The sequence below is a fragment of the Pristis pectinata genome, chromosome 4 (assembly GCF_009764475.1).
Source record: "Pristis pectinata isolate sPriPec2 chromosome 4, sPriPec2.1.pri, whole genome shotgun sequence".
Classification (NCBI taxonomy): Eukaryota; Metazoa; Chordata; class Chondrichthyes; order Rhinopristiformes; family Pristidae; genus Pristis; species Pristis pectinata.
Genome location: NC_067408.1, coordinates 50,316,750 through 50,333,754, shown reverse-complemented (window position 1 = coordinate 50,333,754; position 17,005 = coordinate 50,316,750).

Sequence of the window (17,005 nt, the reverse complement as noted above, 5' to 3'; positions counted from 1 at the left end):
GCTCTCAATATAGCAATAGAAACCCTTGGGATTCTCCTTCACCCTGTCTGCCAGAGCAACCTTGTGTCCTCTTTTTGCCCTCCTGATTTCCCTCTTAAGTGTTCTCTTGCATTTCTTATACTCCTCAAGCGCCTCACTTGATCCTATCTGCCTATACCTTACATGTACCACCTTCTTTTTCTTTACCAGGGCCTCAATATCCCTCGATAACCAAAGTTCTCTAAACCTGCTAGCCTTGCCTTTTATTCTAACAGGAACATACAGTTCCTGTACTCTCAATATTTTACTTTTGAAAGCCTCCCACTTACCAAGCATCTCTTTGCCGGAAAACAGCCTATCCCAATCCACGCCTGCCAGATCCCTTCTGATGCCATCAAAATTGGCCTTACTCCAACTTAGAATCCCAACCCAAGGACCAATACTATCCTTCTCCATACTTATCTTGAAACTAATGGAATTATGATCACCAGATCCAGTGTTGCCCTACACACACTTCCATCACCTGCCCTGTCTCATTCCCTAAGAGGAGATCTAGCATCGCATTCTCTCTAGTTGGGACATCTACGTATTGATTAAGGAAACTTTCCTGAACACATTTGACAAACCCTATTCCATCCAATCCCTTTACAGTATGGGAGTCCCAGTCAATATGTGGAAAGTTAAAATTACCTACTTTCACAAATTTGTTCCTCTGAATCCCACACTGACTATTGGGACGTTTGTAATATAGTCCTATTAATGTGTTATCCCTTTCTTATTCCTCGGTTCCACCCATATTGCTTCAGTAGACGAGCCCTCCAGTATGTCCTCTCTGATCACTGCCGTGACATTTTCCCTGATGAGTAATGCCACCCCTCCCCCTTTAATACCTCCCTCTCTATCATGCCCAAAACATCAGAACCCTGGAATGTTAAGCTGCCAGTCCTGTCCCTCCTGCAGAAAATGTCTCACTAATGGCTACAACATCATAATTACACGTGTCGATCCATGCTCTAAGTTCATCTCCCTTATATACAATATCCCTTGCATTGAAATTGATGCACCTCAGAACATTATTCCCACCATGTTCATCAACCAGTCGATTTCTGTCTTTGATTGGGTGTTTTTAAGATTGTTTTGCAATGATGATTTTGAGACTGAAGTTGGGGACTGCAGAGGAAGAGTGTAGTTCTGACCCAGGTTTACTGGCAGTATTTAAGTGCATCCTGTATAAGTGGAATACTGGGGTGGAACGTGAGCAGCTAGAATGGCATTGGCGTTTCCACCTTACGTTTGTTTCTCCTCTTTGGATATGGCCATACACCATGAGTACACTGGGCCTTGCTCTTCCTGTAGATTCAACCTTGCCAGTGTGCAATAGTGCATACAGTGCAGCCTGCAATTCTGGTGCATACTTGAAGGTACCTCCGGATCTGTGCAAGCCCCTGAAGCATAATTTCAGCGAGCTGTTGGCCTGTTTGACCACTAACCTGCTGGTTATCTGGCATTGTCCAAAGTGCCCTGAGCTTCATTGGCCAGGTTTCAACTGAAGAGATAGCTAAGGTTATCTCTCATCTTCTATTGGCCATTTCTTTTGATCTGCTTACTAGTCCAAAGACAACAGAGAGATGGACATCACAACAACTCTGTGGTTACTTTGTAAACACCAACAGAAATACCTTCCATGCAATTGCACAACAGTTATACATGGAGTGTCACCACTTACGAGTAATGAACACTCCTTGTCGATCTGGGGGTCCCTGATTTGTCACTTGTAGGTAGGGATGATGCGTCTCACCAACAGGATGCCACCCCGAGACCCTGGCCTGTGCACCCACCCACTTTGACCAGCATTATTGTATTTAACCTTCAGATTTCCACCAATGCTCACAAGCAATCCATCAATTATGCACTTTCACACCTCTGCCTGATTGAACAGCAGGTCTATAACTCAGAAGAATCAGGATACAAACGAGATGAAAGTCATAGCCACTTCAACAGTCAATGGTAATTCACTCACAATAACATCAGATCCAGCAAGGAGCAGGACTTTTCACAGTGGGCTGCAAATATCTGCCACCAGCAGGTGTGACCACCTAAACATCTGGAAGGGCTGGTGTTCCATCAACTTAAGGAAAATCAACCTCAGCCTTAGGCACTGTCTTAAAAACAAAAAATGCTGGAAAAACTCAGCAGGTCAAACAGCATCTGTAGAAACAGAAACTTTCTCCTTCTACAGATGTTGCCTGACCTGCTGAGTTTTTTCGTCATTTTCTGCTTTTGTTTCAGATTTCCAGCCTCTGCAGTATGTTTTTTGATTTTCTTTGATCCTGTTTCACAGGTGATGTTCCCTCTGAGCTCTGTCCCTCTCCTGCCCCACTCCTCAAAAGCAGGTTGCTGCTAGTGCTGGTCACATTGATCCACATCTGATCTTAATTCCATGGTGTCCTTCATCCTTATCTGTTTGTGAAGACCTCCAGAATGTATTCCTAGCAAAACTACTGTGAGCATATGCTTTTCTACCAGCAGGTAATGGAGCAGTTGTATTTACTGAGTATTGTTACAATATTTGAAAGGGATCCAACCAGCCCTATAAATTGTTGAACTGTACTCACCTTGCTCTCAGTGGTGAGCTTCAGGAAGCCAGAAACCCCCAAATGCACCAATATAGTTGGGAGTGTATTAGAACAGCTCTCCAACTGAGGAATTAGCAAATATTAATCTGAGGGGTGTGTATACATGGGAATTGATGGATTGCAAACAGCTCACATTGTTACTTGGTTTTAGTACTCAAATTCACATGGTCTATCCATATTAAAATCAATATATCTATTCATAGTGATTGATGATTGGAAATGCAATTGAGTGTGTTCTTGGCTGCTTCCTGACTCACATATGGTCACATATTCACATATTAATCAGAATAGTGAGAAAAAAAATATAAGATCTTACCTGCCCTAATCTTGGTCCACATGTGATGTGACTGCATGAATAAATGTTATAAACTGACATGAAATAACTGTTAGCATTATACAGGAAATTCAATGTCATTGTATATTACTAGAGGTTCAGTACACTCAGCTGAAATCATATGTTGTTTACATCCATAATTCAGTAAAAAGAGATAGATCCAATTTAACTGTGTAAAAAGCAATCAAACATCCAAAAATATTCAGGTGTGAACAGCAATGATAACTGAATTTCCTGTTGCCTGTTGCAGTGGACAGGACTTCAACAAGAAGTGGCACAAATTCTTCAGAACAGGCAAAACATGCCTTTTATGTGAGAATATTAAAAAAAACAGTAACTGAAAGGTCCAATTTCCAAGCATTCAGTGCCTACTGTGAATTGCTAGGCTTTATTATCAGTACAATTGCACCTTTTCTCATTGAATAATGATATCTACTGATTGGAACTATATGTTGCTGTGTTTGGTTTTCAATACCATGATGCAGTGCTGCATTCTTTAGTGATTAATACTACTGTATATTGATATTGTTTTATATTTTAAAGCATCCTTGAGCTACATACATTCTTAACTTTATGAATGTTTGTATTCTCAGAAGGGAATTAGTAACCTAATATATCATTGTTATCAGTGCTGGAGTGCAGAAGAAAATAAGAGCATAGGAAATAGGTGCAGGAACAGGCCATTTGGCCCCTGAAGCCTGCACCACCATTCAATAAGATCTTGATCTGATCTACACCTCAGCTCTACTTCCTGCTTATTCCCCACCACCCTTACCTCCACACAGTTCAAAATCTACTTCAGCCTTGAATCAGGTTCCACAGTTTGCTGGGATAGGGAATTCTAAAGGTTCATGTCCTTTAAGAAATTCCTCCTCATCACCATTTTAAATGGGTGATCCCTTATTCTAAAACTATCACTCCCAGTTCTGGCTTTCTCCATCCTATCCGAAACTACCTCATTACAAGTTTCAAGCTGGATAGCCTCTCATTCTTCTAAGTTCCATGAACATCAGCTCATTAGACAACTCCTTCATCCCAGGGGAATCAATTTAGTGAATCTTTTCTGAACTGTGCAGTGGAAGTATGTTCCTTCTTAAATAGGGAGAGAAAATTGTGCACTGTACTCCAGCTGTGGTCTCACCAATGCTCTTCTCTACTTCTCTAAAAGTTCATCCCCTTTGAAATAAATGCCCATACTCTATTTGCCTTTCTAATTACTTGTTGTACCTGCATACAACTTTGTGTTTCATATATAAGGACTTCCAGATTCCTCTGTACTGCAGCATTCTGCTATCTTTCACCATTGAAATGATGTTCTGCTATTCTATTCTTCCCATTTGACAATACATCCTTGATACTTAATAACATTAAATTTAACTATGATAGAAAACTCCCACTGTTCTTTGTGGTTATTGGGACATCAGACTGCATTCGGTTTTATTGCCAGTCATTGAGCATCTCATTCATTGTAAGCATAACTTATTTTTGAAGGCAGGAAAATGAGGAAAGTGTTACTAATGACAAGTAATTGCTATCCAATGTCAGGGAGAATGATGGATAAAAAGATTTTGATAGTTTCTGCCAAATGTCAACGTCCTCCAATGAACTGCAACTTGTATTTGCAGTGCGATAAATTTTTAATCATGTTTAAAATGTACTGAAACAAAATACACACAATCACAGAGCAAATGATATCCTGTCAGAGAAAATAAACATTGGTTAAGCAAGAATATTTTCAGAATGTTTAACCCTCTCCACCGGTGTAGGTAGCAAAGCTTTCTAGTGCAGTTGCCAACACAATAGCAGATACTTTTAACCCAATCTATTCATGATCCATGGGACACAAAGGGCTTGAATATCCACAGCATTAAAGTGATACTGAGTGGCGGAGCCACTGCAGATTTGTACAAGGGCCACACATTCCCTCCACCTGCCCTGATAGTGAAATTCTACCACATAATACAAGGATCAGGAAATCATTCACACTAGATCAGCTAGGATCAGGAGTCAGAGTGGTTCATCTCAGGTTGGATATGGGGTGTTTTTTTATTTATTCATTTTTGGGGATCTGAGTGCTGCCAGCAAGATCAGCATTTGTTGTCCATTCCTAGCTGCCCTTGAGATGGAGGTGAGCTGTCTTGTTAAATCACTGCAATCCTTTTGATGCAGATACTGTACAGTGAGGCTAAGGAGGGAGTGCCAGGACTTAAACCCAACAGTGATGTTTTTTCCAAGTCAGGTTAACATGGGACGTAGAGGCAAATCTGCCAGCAGTGATGTTCCCACGCACATGGAGCCCTTGTTCTTCTTGGTGATGGAGGTCATGTGGTAAAGTAGCTGAGGTAGTTCATATTATGGATGATATGCACCACAGCCATGGTACACAAGTGGTGGAGGGAATGAATAGTTATGTGGGGTGGATGAGGTGCTACAAAGTGGGTGGGTTTGTTCTAGATGATGTTGAGCTTCTTCAGTGCCATTTAGCACCATACTCATCCAGGCAAGTGGACAGTATTTCATCATATGCCATGTTCTTTATAGATGGTGGAGAGGGTTTGGGATGTCAGAGGATGAGTCACTCACCACAGAATACACAGCCTCTGAAATGCTCTTGTAGCATTTATGCGACTGGTCCAGTTCAGTTTCTTGTCAATGTGCAGAAAAAAAATTACTAGGATGTTGCCTGGACTTGTGGGCCTGAGTCACAAGGAGAGGTTGTGTAGACTAGAACTTTATTTCCTGGAATGTAGAAGATTGAGGGATGACCTGATAGGGGGATATGAGGTCATAAGGGGCATAGACAGGGTGAAAGCACATAGTCTTTTTCTCAGGGAGAGGGTGCTAAAAACAAGATAACATAGGTTTAAGATCAGAGGCCAGAGATTTAAAAGGGACATCTATTTGTTTTTGGAATGAGCTGCCAGAAATAATGGTGGGCACATTAGCAACACTTAAAAGCCATCTAGATAGGTACATGGATAGGAGAGGTTTAGAGGGCAGCTAGGATCAAATGCGGGCAGATGAGGACTAGCTCGCTGGGCAACAGAATCAGCATGGACAAGTTGGGCTGAAGGGCCTGCTCCCATGCTGTATGACTCCATGACTATGACCCCAGGGATGTTTATTGTCAAGGATTAGGTGAAGGTAATACCATTGAGTGTCCAGGTTATGTGGTTAGACCCTTTCATATTAGAGTCAGTCATTGTCAGGCACTTAGGCACAAATGTTACTTGCCATTTATCAGCCTAGGCATGAATGTTGTCTAGCCTTGTAGCATCCTACATGGACCATTTCATTTGCTGGTGAATTGCAAAGGGAATTGAAAACAAATACAATGCAGATGCTGGAATCCGAAACAAAAACAGAAATGCTGGAAGAACTCAGCCAATCAACTAGCATCAGTGGAAAGAGAAACCAGCTAATGGTTTGGGTCAGGGACCCTTCCTCAGAATAGAACCAAGCATTGCGAAGCCATCAGCAAACATCCCCACTTCTGACTTTGTTGTGGAAGAAAGATCATTGTTGATTCAGCTGAAGAGGGTTGGGACTAGGACACCACTCTGAGGAACTCCTGCAGTGATATCCTGGGGCTGCGATGATCTCCTTAGTGCCACACTTGGTCAAATGCTGCCTTAATATCCTCCCATTGGGCAGAAAATACAAAAGCCTGAAAGCACATACCACCAGGCTCAAGGACGGCTTTTATCCCACTGTTATAAGACTATTGAACAGTCCCCTTGTATGATAAGATGGACTCTTGACCTCAAAGTCTACCTCATTATGCCCTTGCATCTTATTGTCTTCCTGCTCTCTGTAACTGTAACACGTTATTCTGCATTCTGTTATTGTTTTCCTTGGACTACTTCAATGAACTTATGTGATGAAATGATCTGTATGGATGGAATGCAAAACACAGTTTTTCACTGTACCTCGGTATATGTGATAATAATAAACCAATTTTTATCAATTTAGTGAGGAAGATCAGGATGGAGCACACATCATGAAAGCAAAAAATGGTGGACGTACTTAGGTGAGGATCATTGCTTGAACTCCACAACAATAGTCCAAATGATGTCGAGACTCTCTTAACAAAAGGCTGAAGCACTCTTCTACTCTCCACTTAAGGTCTACCATCCATACAGCTTATAGGCCTCCAGAAGAGTCAAGAGTTTTAAGCAAGTGACATAAGAGTATGTGTTGCATATCAGTCAACATCACTGAATGAATCGGGCAGTGTCCATGTTTGTGTGCATCATATCAACAGGTGGGCAGGAGGTGTGCTACCTGCAGCTAATTACCAAACCACTTTTGAAAAAATTCAATCACACTGTGCACAAGTACATTGTACTCCTTCTGGGCCCAGTATTTTAAAGGTCACTTCTTCCCATAATCATAGGTTTGGAAAACATGAATTGAGTTTGCAGAACAATACCCCCATGTAGCAATCTGATTTCAGATAGCATTTTCAAAATAATTTCTAGGTCATAGGCTTTTTAAGATAAGGTTTCTTTATTAGTCACATGTACATCGAAACACACAGTGTAATGCATCTTTTGCATAAAGTGTACTGGGGGGCAGCCTGCAAGTGTCGCCACACTTCTGGCGCCAAAATAGCATGCCCACAACTCCTAACCTGTACGTCTTTAGAATGTGGGAGGAAACCGGAGCACCCAGAGGAAACCCACTTAGACATGGGGAGAACGTACAAACCATTTACAGACAGCAGCCAGAATTGAACCCAGGACACTGGTGTTGTAATAGCATTATACTAACCACTACACTACCATGCCCGTCCTATACACTACCGTGCCTGCAGTGATTTGTCTATTTTGTATTGCTTAAATAAATCACTGAAGTACAGTTCAAAGTAGTTCATTGAACATGATGCATTTGAGACCTTGTTGGGAGATGTGAGCTGCTACGATCAATTTTTGTATGAACAAAATCAGTTTAGATAAAAAAAACAGAAAATGCTGGAAATACTCAGCAAGTTAGGCATCACCTGTGGGGAGTGAAACACAGTTAGTGTTTCTGGTCGAAGACCCATTCTGACAAAGGTTTTTCGACCTGAAACATTAACTCTGTTTCTCTTCCCACGGATGTGACCTGATCTGCTGGGTAGTTCCAGCATTTTCTGTTTAAGTTTCAGATTTCCAGCATCTGCAATTTTTTTTAATATTCATTATTTTAAATATATTGAGGTGTAATGGAGATTTTGATTTAAATCTGTGTTTGTTGACCAACATCTCCCTGTTCCATCAACTCTTCCCCTGTAGGTGGTAACTTATCTTCATGAGTCATAAATACTAAAAACTTGTGAGGATTTTCTTTACACATGATCTTATAAATAATGATGAGCAAGTTCCTGAAGCATTATAGCATCACAGTAATGAACCTTTCCTACTGGACTTTCTCAGGCTCCTGCATTTCCCATCTGGGAGAGATCAACAAAAGAAGCCCAGTCAAGTTCTCCCCTCCCTTCCCTAAGCTCTTCCTTTTAAAGTACCAGATTCACTGTCATCATGTTGTCGATAACCGCTTTGCTGTGTGCTGCCTCTCAGAATGCTTGTTAGCAATAGCTACAGCTTCCAGATATGCATTTGACCTACAATGTTTTTGCATTATCTGGCACCAGCTCAATGTTGTGCAGTCGCTTCAAAGACCTTAATGTCTGAATTTAAAACCACATGAAATATCAAAATTCCATAAAGACCTTTTCTCTATTTCCTTATGTCCAAGCATGTTCACTGATTAGGGCTTCCAAGGCTGTTCATTGACTAGGGCTTCCTATTGGCTGAATGGGCAATATCTTGTTGTATTCCTACTTTGCATCAGTTCACAGGCAATAGTTTCCACCTGCACAACGGCACTGTAAGTACAACTATGTCAGACACAGCCAGGAGCTGTCTATCTCTTGCCCCGTCTAAGGTAACAATGCTTCTGGAAGAGAGTTGTTCTAACGGTCAAACATGAGGGCCAGATGGCCATCTCCTACTTGTTAACTCTATGGGGAGTTTGCAACAGCTTTCTGGGAGTACTTCCCACCAAGCAAGTCAGGGGTTGGTGATGCACTTTCCCTACCAGTGAAACCTAATGGTGGATAATGAGTGACAATGTGAATCAATCAGTTGCACTTTTGGGGTTAGGTCATTTCAATTCTAAACCCTCTTTGCTAGAAAGTGTTGGTGTGACTAAGGTCAAATGTTATGAGAGTTACAATACAGAATGTATTATCATTGCATTGTGACTACCTTGTTTGACTAGGTCCATACATAAAAGGGTGGGTCTTCCAGGGTGGTGCAGTCGAAGCCCCTGCCCACCTGTAAAGCATGTTATCAAATGCATTCTTTATACGACACCTATTGCATTCCCCTTTCAGTGACTTCAATGACCACAATCGCTCATCATCTCAACCCCCAATCCAGCTATTGAATGAATCTGGGGTAATGCTCCACTGTGAATCAGAAACTGAGAAAACGGGGTAAAATGCAATGTTTGACATAACTAGTATGAACTTTGTAGTGTTGTTTCTATAACCATAGGGTTCTTTTTTTTCTCCCCAGTGTTTTTGGCATTGAGTAAGAATGGAAGGTTGGATTTGGAAAATACAGGACATCATTTGCTTGTTATTTCATTTTTCTCAGCTATGTTTGGTTCCATTTCTTCCCATCAAGTATCTTTGTGAACAGATATCGAGCCATGCACACTCATCCCTTGGCACCATGCACCAGTAAGTTTGCACAAGTAACATATGCTAATTATTACAACAAATTGACTTTGTAAGCTGTTCTGATGTAACTTCATATGCTACTTGCATGCCAGGCCTACATGCACTGTAATGCAGCCAACCCTTTGTCAAAACCATGGTAATTGACCCACAGCCATATCGACTGCATATCCCTCATCCATTACTTTTATCAACATCTCAAAAATTCCGGTAGATTCATGAGCCATGACCTATTACTTCTGAAACCATGGTTGTTCTCCTTTATGGCCTCTTGCACTTTCAGATAAACATAGATTGTTTTGAAGAGTACTTAACAGCTAACTGAGTCATAGTCCATTCTATCATTTTTAAGTTTACTCCAGTCCTCAGTGTCTGGCACGGTAGTGCAGTGGTTAGTGTAACGTTATTACAGCGCCGGCGACCCGGGTTCAATTCTGGCCACTGTCTGTAAGGAGTTTGTATGTTCTCCCCGTGACTACGTGGGTTTCTGCTGGGTGCTCCGGTTTCCTCTCACATTCCAAAGACGTACAGGTTAGGAGGTTATGGGCGTGATATGTTGGCATCGGGAGTGGCGACACTTGCGGGCTGCCCCCAGAACACTTTATGCAAAAGGTGCATTTTACTGTGTGTTTCGACGTACATGTGACTAATAAAGATATGTTAAATTGTAAACATGAAATCCCTGTAAGTATTAATTGCGATGTGTTTTGTGTAGCTTCTTTCATGCAATATGAACAGCTTATAAAGATACTCTGCACTTTTAGTGAGTAATAGAGTCAAAGAGCATGGCAAAAGGTTCTTTGACCCACCAATAAGCGCCAACTATCAAACACCAGTTTTCACTAATGTCATTTTATTCTGCCCACACTCCATCAACTCCTTCAGATTTTATTACTTACCTACATACTAAGGGTGATATACAATGGGGAATAAAGAAACTAACCTGAACATTTTTGGAACGTGGAAGGAAACCAGAGCACTCAGATGGGTCCAACATAATCAAACTCCACAAGGAATTGATCCCAGGTCACCGGAGTTGCAAGGCACCACAGTGCTGCCCTCTAGAGTCTTTCCAGATAAGTTTGGGACATGGTGAAATCAAATCCATCCTTCCACCTGTGCATGGGAACTTGTGGCCCATAAGAAATCAGAACAATAGTAAACTTGTAATTAAAGTTGGAAGGAGAGGGAGATAAAGATGAAGTTTAAATGTGCGCTTAAAATAAAGTTGGTTCATCTTCTATCATAATCTTGGAGTTGAACCAAAAGAAGCCATCTGTACCTACACTGTGGATATGTCTTTATGGCTAAATATTAACGCCAAGGAATAAAAGTATTTCTCCATGATCCATGCAGCAGAATTTGCTTCTATTTGCTTCTGATTTATAAAATCGTATTAATTGTCTTCTGCAAGGGAGAATTTTTAGAGATATTAAAGTCACTGAAGAACCTGCTGCAAAAAGTTTAACAAGTGCCACTAAGCTGTAGCCACAAAAAGGAGGATTCTTCAAAATTATCAATAATTTATCTTCCTATAGAATGGTGTCCAATGTGGAAGTTAAACGAGGAAGTGAAAGGATGTACATGCAGAAGCACTAGCGACTAAGAAGTTAGGGAGTGAGAGAGCAAGGTGATGTAGTGCAGAGAACAATTGCAAACACACAAGCCATAGTGGTTATAAAAATTAACTTCTGCTAATAAAACAGAGGACAGGATAATGACAGGTGAACCTAACCGTCAGCACTTCAGCACAGCCAGGAGGACCACAATCACAGGTGGAAACTCAAATACTTTTTCCCCTTTTATGCATTTCTTATCCTCAGTTGTTGTATCTAATGAAATCATGAATGAAAACTGCAGTTTCTTACTCTGTAACTCTTGATGAATCATGAGCAAAGAAATATCTACTTTGCTACATAAAATGTGTTTGACTTTTACAGTGTCTTTCAAGAGCACTTCAGAGTTAATCTTCCTTTTGAAGTCTCGCCATCGCTGTTTTGAGAAGAATTGACCAGTTAATCCCCTCTGGCAGTGTTGGTTGAGGATGAATGGTGTGGAGCTGTCAAGAGAACTTGCTCCTCCTTGGTAAAGTGCCATGGCACCTCTCGCATCGTTTGAGCACCAGATGGGGTATTAATTTACCATCTCATCTGAAAAAAGCACCTGTGGCAAAACAGCCCAATTCTCAGTGCTGCATAAAAGTCGATTAAATGTTCACAGAATATAACACTCAACTAACTGGCTCAAGGGTCACTGAACTAACCCTAGATAATATGATGTACTTCAGATGTTATCTCCAACTTTGGCTCAAAAGCCTTGAATGCTTAATTTGTGCTTTGCCCTAAGTCTACTATTGCTTCTCACTTTATCATTCAGTCGATGCTCCTCGACAAATTCTTTGAGTGATATTTATATGTAATAAAATAGATAGAATAGAAACCTTAAACTTTCAAGAAATCTATATTTTAGAAAATTCTCAGTCGATTTCAGTGCCAGGAGGTAAATTGACTTTAACAAAAAGGAACATTTTGGGGCATGGAATGAGGAGGAGAACCATAATGACCAGTTTTCTGCCTTGTAATGTAAGTTAAAATCTACGCTCTGCTGCGGTCGCTGAATTTTATATTCGACTGATCTGCTGGGACTAGACAGAATTATCCTAATGACTTCTCCTTGTAGTGCTGTTGCTTACAGATAAGGGACCATAAGTTCAAAAGATATTTTGTTGAATCCAAGTCCAATTGAGTAAAACTTCTACAGTTAACTTGAAGTCTGATGGTAGCCACAGTGGTAAAAGAGAAAGCTCTAAGGCTGCTGGGGAGGAAAGGGGTGAGTGGATGAGAGAGTGCAGATTCTTATGAGGATAAGAATGTGGGCTCCAATATACAGACCACATAAATGGACAGGATATTATGGTTAAGCAAAAGGTCTTTCTCTCTATTCCTCTGTGCATCATGTTTTTTTTTAGTTGGGAATAATGCCAAACTGTCAAGCAATCTGCTGAAAGCATGTTTTCAGCTCCCACTCTGGGCTTCCCATGAGGGTAGCTGAAAGCAGTAGCAGAATTTATTTTTTGAACAGTGACCAAGATGATTCAGGGCTTTAGGCTTTTAAAGTTCTCAGTAAGCAAAGTCCTGCTACGTGGTGACAGTGAGACACAATTGCCTTCTTTCCTTTAATGTATTCCAACATAAGAAATTGACATTACATTAAATAACAATATTGAAGCACATTTAATGGATGTTAATAAATGTTGCCAAGTGGAATATTGAAGAAGCTGAATTAGTGAAAACAGTTTGAGCTGGAAAAAGAGACAAGGGAAATTGCGCACACATCACAAATTAGAAGGTTTATGCTCATTCAAATTAATGCCGGGACAATGTGCAGAGTGCTGGAGTACACCAGTCTCTTCTAGAGTCTTTGTTGCCTGAAGAATGCTTTTAATGCATAGGAGGTGATGTAAATATACTTTGATACATTATTGGTTGGCTAATGTGGAGCACCTGGAGCAGGAATATGGCCACACTTAATGAGCAGCACAACAGAAGATGGGAGGTTTCTAATGTTATCTATGCTAAGGATTTTCAGCACTGGAGAGGGAGATTGGTCGCATGGACAATTTCAATATCAAAATCCCATAAAAAACCATGTGTGCCTGACCACCTCTGGTTTGGTTATGTTTTTCAACTGAATCTAAAAATAAATTGGTTTAAAAACCTAAATTAGTTCAAACTATCTTGGCATCAGGATGTCGTAAGGAGCTTTACGGCAAATTAAGTACTTGAGAAGTGTAACAACTGTTGTAATGCAGCTGGAACTGATGAGATATTAATACTTCATTTATACTGAAATGTTGGTTATGGAGACAACATTGTGATGTTCTCTGGTCCTCTGGAATTCTTGGATGAACTAAAAATTACTGACTATTTTCAGGACTAGAATGGCCGATGTAAATTAATGCAGTTCTTGGCTAAGTTGTGGGCTATGACAGCAGAATTAGGCCATTCGACCCATTGAGTCTGCTCCGCCATTCAGTCATGGCTGATTTTTTTTTCAATCCCATTCTCTCATCTTCTCCCCATAATCCTTAACCCCCCCCCCCCCCCCTTACCAATCAAGAACCTATCAATCTAACTTGGCCTCCACAGCCCTCTGTGGCAACGAATTCCACAGATTCACCACCCGTTGGCTGAAGAAATTCCTCCTCACTTCAGTTTTAAAGGGGTATCCCGTTATTCTGAGGCTGTGCTCTTAGATCCTAGACTGCCTACTAATGGAAACATCCTCTCCACATCCATTCTATCCAGACCTTTTAGTATCCGGTAGGTTTCAGTGAGATCCTCCCTCATACTTCTGAACTCCATCGAGTACAAGCCCAGATAGACATGTTAATAATGTTGTCTTTACTGCATGAGGAAGAAAAATGGACGGTTAATTGAACATTCATTGTATGACCACCAATATTCTCACATTTGGCAGGTAGTTGTGTTCATGGGACTCCAGTATTCATGTTTCAACGTGATAACTGAACATGTTCCTAGAATAACCTTGTGAGCACTGACAGACTTAAAGTACATACAGTCTACCATTTGAACTATTAATGTTTTTAATTTGAGATGACATTTCAGGAATTTAGCTGATCTATTCAAAATCTTACACATCCAGTTTGTCGAACCTGATGTGTCTTGTCTTAAATTGGCCCTAATATATCTTCCACTCCTCTCTCAAGCAGAGCCTGAAGTGGACCATTAAAGAATGGCATACATAGTGACTAACAAACTGCAATCCTTTTAATAGAAAATACATTCTGCAGATAACATCAAGGAAGATATTTCCACACTTGTTGGCATCACTAATGTGCCCATGTAACCATGTAAAACTGCTGTCTGGAGGCATTTTTAAAGCTGGCATTTTGCATATTCTGCTCTCGTGTGAACCTCTTGTGATATGCTCAGCTTGCTGGTTGTATTCAATCTCCCATAAATATCTGGCTTTGGTCTTCTAACCATCAGTTTCAAATTAAAACAAGGGATAACTGAGAGATACTAATAACAAAACAGTTTTGTTTCTTTTATAGAATGTATATTAAGGGAAAATTAGTATAATTCCCACCTGAAAATTTAAATTGTGCAGCAGAAAATTAGAGGTGACAGAGATAGAAAAATTGCTGATTGTACTCATCCATACACATTGGCAGAGATTAAAGCCTGAAATTAATAAAATTGCGAAACCTCCTTTAGATCATCAATTACTGAAGACAATTGTCTGCTCCTGTTAATTAACAGAAACTACTTTTTCAGTCAACTATGCTTATCTATCATGTTTACAATTTCTGTACAAAGACCTAATTGTATTCCAAGATGTTTTGTAAAGCTAAAAGTAGCTTGCCAAAAATGTGAGTCATGCATACTGTACACAGCAGAGGTAGCAATTGAATATTTCATTTGCACAAACATATTATAGATAATAATTAGATTTTCAAATATTGCTGTTTTCTTTCAGTGTGATTGAATTTGTCACATATCAAAGATAAAAAATTAGGAATTTTGTGCTGGGGTTAAGGTTATTTTCTTGCATTAGAAAAGCTTAAATCAGATCTACCCTTTAAATGCATAACAACAGGGAGGTGAATAGTTAAATGGATAAGTTGACGGAAATGATCACATGAAAAGAATCATAAACAGGCCTGCAGATAGAGAGGTGGATATCTATATTGGGTGGACACTCAGCCAAGCTGTTAAAGAATGAGGAAGCAAAGCAAATGAGAAATAAACGCAGATTGGCTGATGGATTGAATGGTAAATATCGAAGACAAGAATGGTAAGCAAATACAGTATCCACCTATAAGGTAATGCACTACAAATATGCAACAATCTTCCACAACATGTTGCTGAGGTTACTTACCAATTGCATGGTGATAGGAAGCACAGTCATTTTGATGGTGAAGGACAAGCTGAAAGTGAAATGAAAGTCCCCATCACTGCACAGGCAACATGAGAATAACCCTTTTTTTTTAAAAGGAATTGTTTACTCTGTTGCAATGTCAACAACAATTATTGGTTCATAAACCCACTCTAAATGTGGAACACTGCTGTGAAGGCAGCTTCGCGCAATTTCAGACTGCTTCAGTAATTCCACAGTCAGTTGTAGATCAACTGTCCATGACAAATTAAATCTCATCCAGTGCTTAGTTAAACTCTCCTAATCCAATGGTGAGTCATGAGTACAACTACCAAGATTTTCAATGTTCAAGCATTAGATGCATTCATCAAACTGGACACATTTTAGTTTTTGCTTAAACCACTTGCAAAAAACAAACAAGTTATCTGTAAGCTTTCATTTCACTGGTTTCCATCAAACATTCAGGACTTAATTGTCATGTTGCTTTCCTTTCTATGTTACAGTTTAATATGAATTAATCAACAGTTTCAGCCATTGTCAGATCTTTGAATCTGCTAATTCAAGTCTCCAACTATTGCACCATGATACATGTTCCACAGTGTTCCCAATGGAGACTGCTTTCTTACATCCCTAGTCACAGGGTAGGAGCAAGGTCACTTTTATAGCTAAAATATTATGACATATTAACAACTTCCCTAAAATATTGTCATATGACAAGCCTGCCATAATGCAGTTGTCTTACAAAATATTGGCTTTATCTCTTTTTTCAATAATTTAGTCCACCATTTCCAGCCCCTTCACAGTACCCAAGGCACTATCTATGTCTGATCTCTCAGAGGAACTGTGGCAATCTAAAAATTGCTTACAAAAAATTGTAAAACAAGTAAAAGAAACTATATTTACCCTCTCAGTAAACCTTAATCCTCTTTGAGGATGATAACTGGCAAAAAATAATTTTAGTTTTGGAGGATTAACAGGATTTATGTCATACTGTTGCTGAACTCACTGGAGAAAAACCAGAAGTGCTTTTAGAATTCTGCAGTATATTTATGATCATTCAATACATAGAATGTTAACACATAGAAATGGGCCACTCAGACTGAAACTTTTAGGCTAGTAGTTGTGTTACATACGAACCACTTACATTGTGCTTCATCTCACTTCATCAACATTTCTTTACATTTCCTATTTTCTTCCGTTCTTACTTAACCTCCTCTTAAATGAATCAGCAATATTGATTTCAGCCATTACACATTCCAACCACTCTCTTAGTAAAAATATTTCACTTTAATTCACTTTGAATTTATTTTGCATATTTTGCATACTTCAATCACTTTGTAGATTATTTTGCTTTTACAACTGAGTTCCTTGTGAAAGTGTATGAAAGGTATTGTCCCTTTGTGAATGGAAGTGCACTGCACAGTTGGG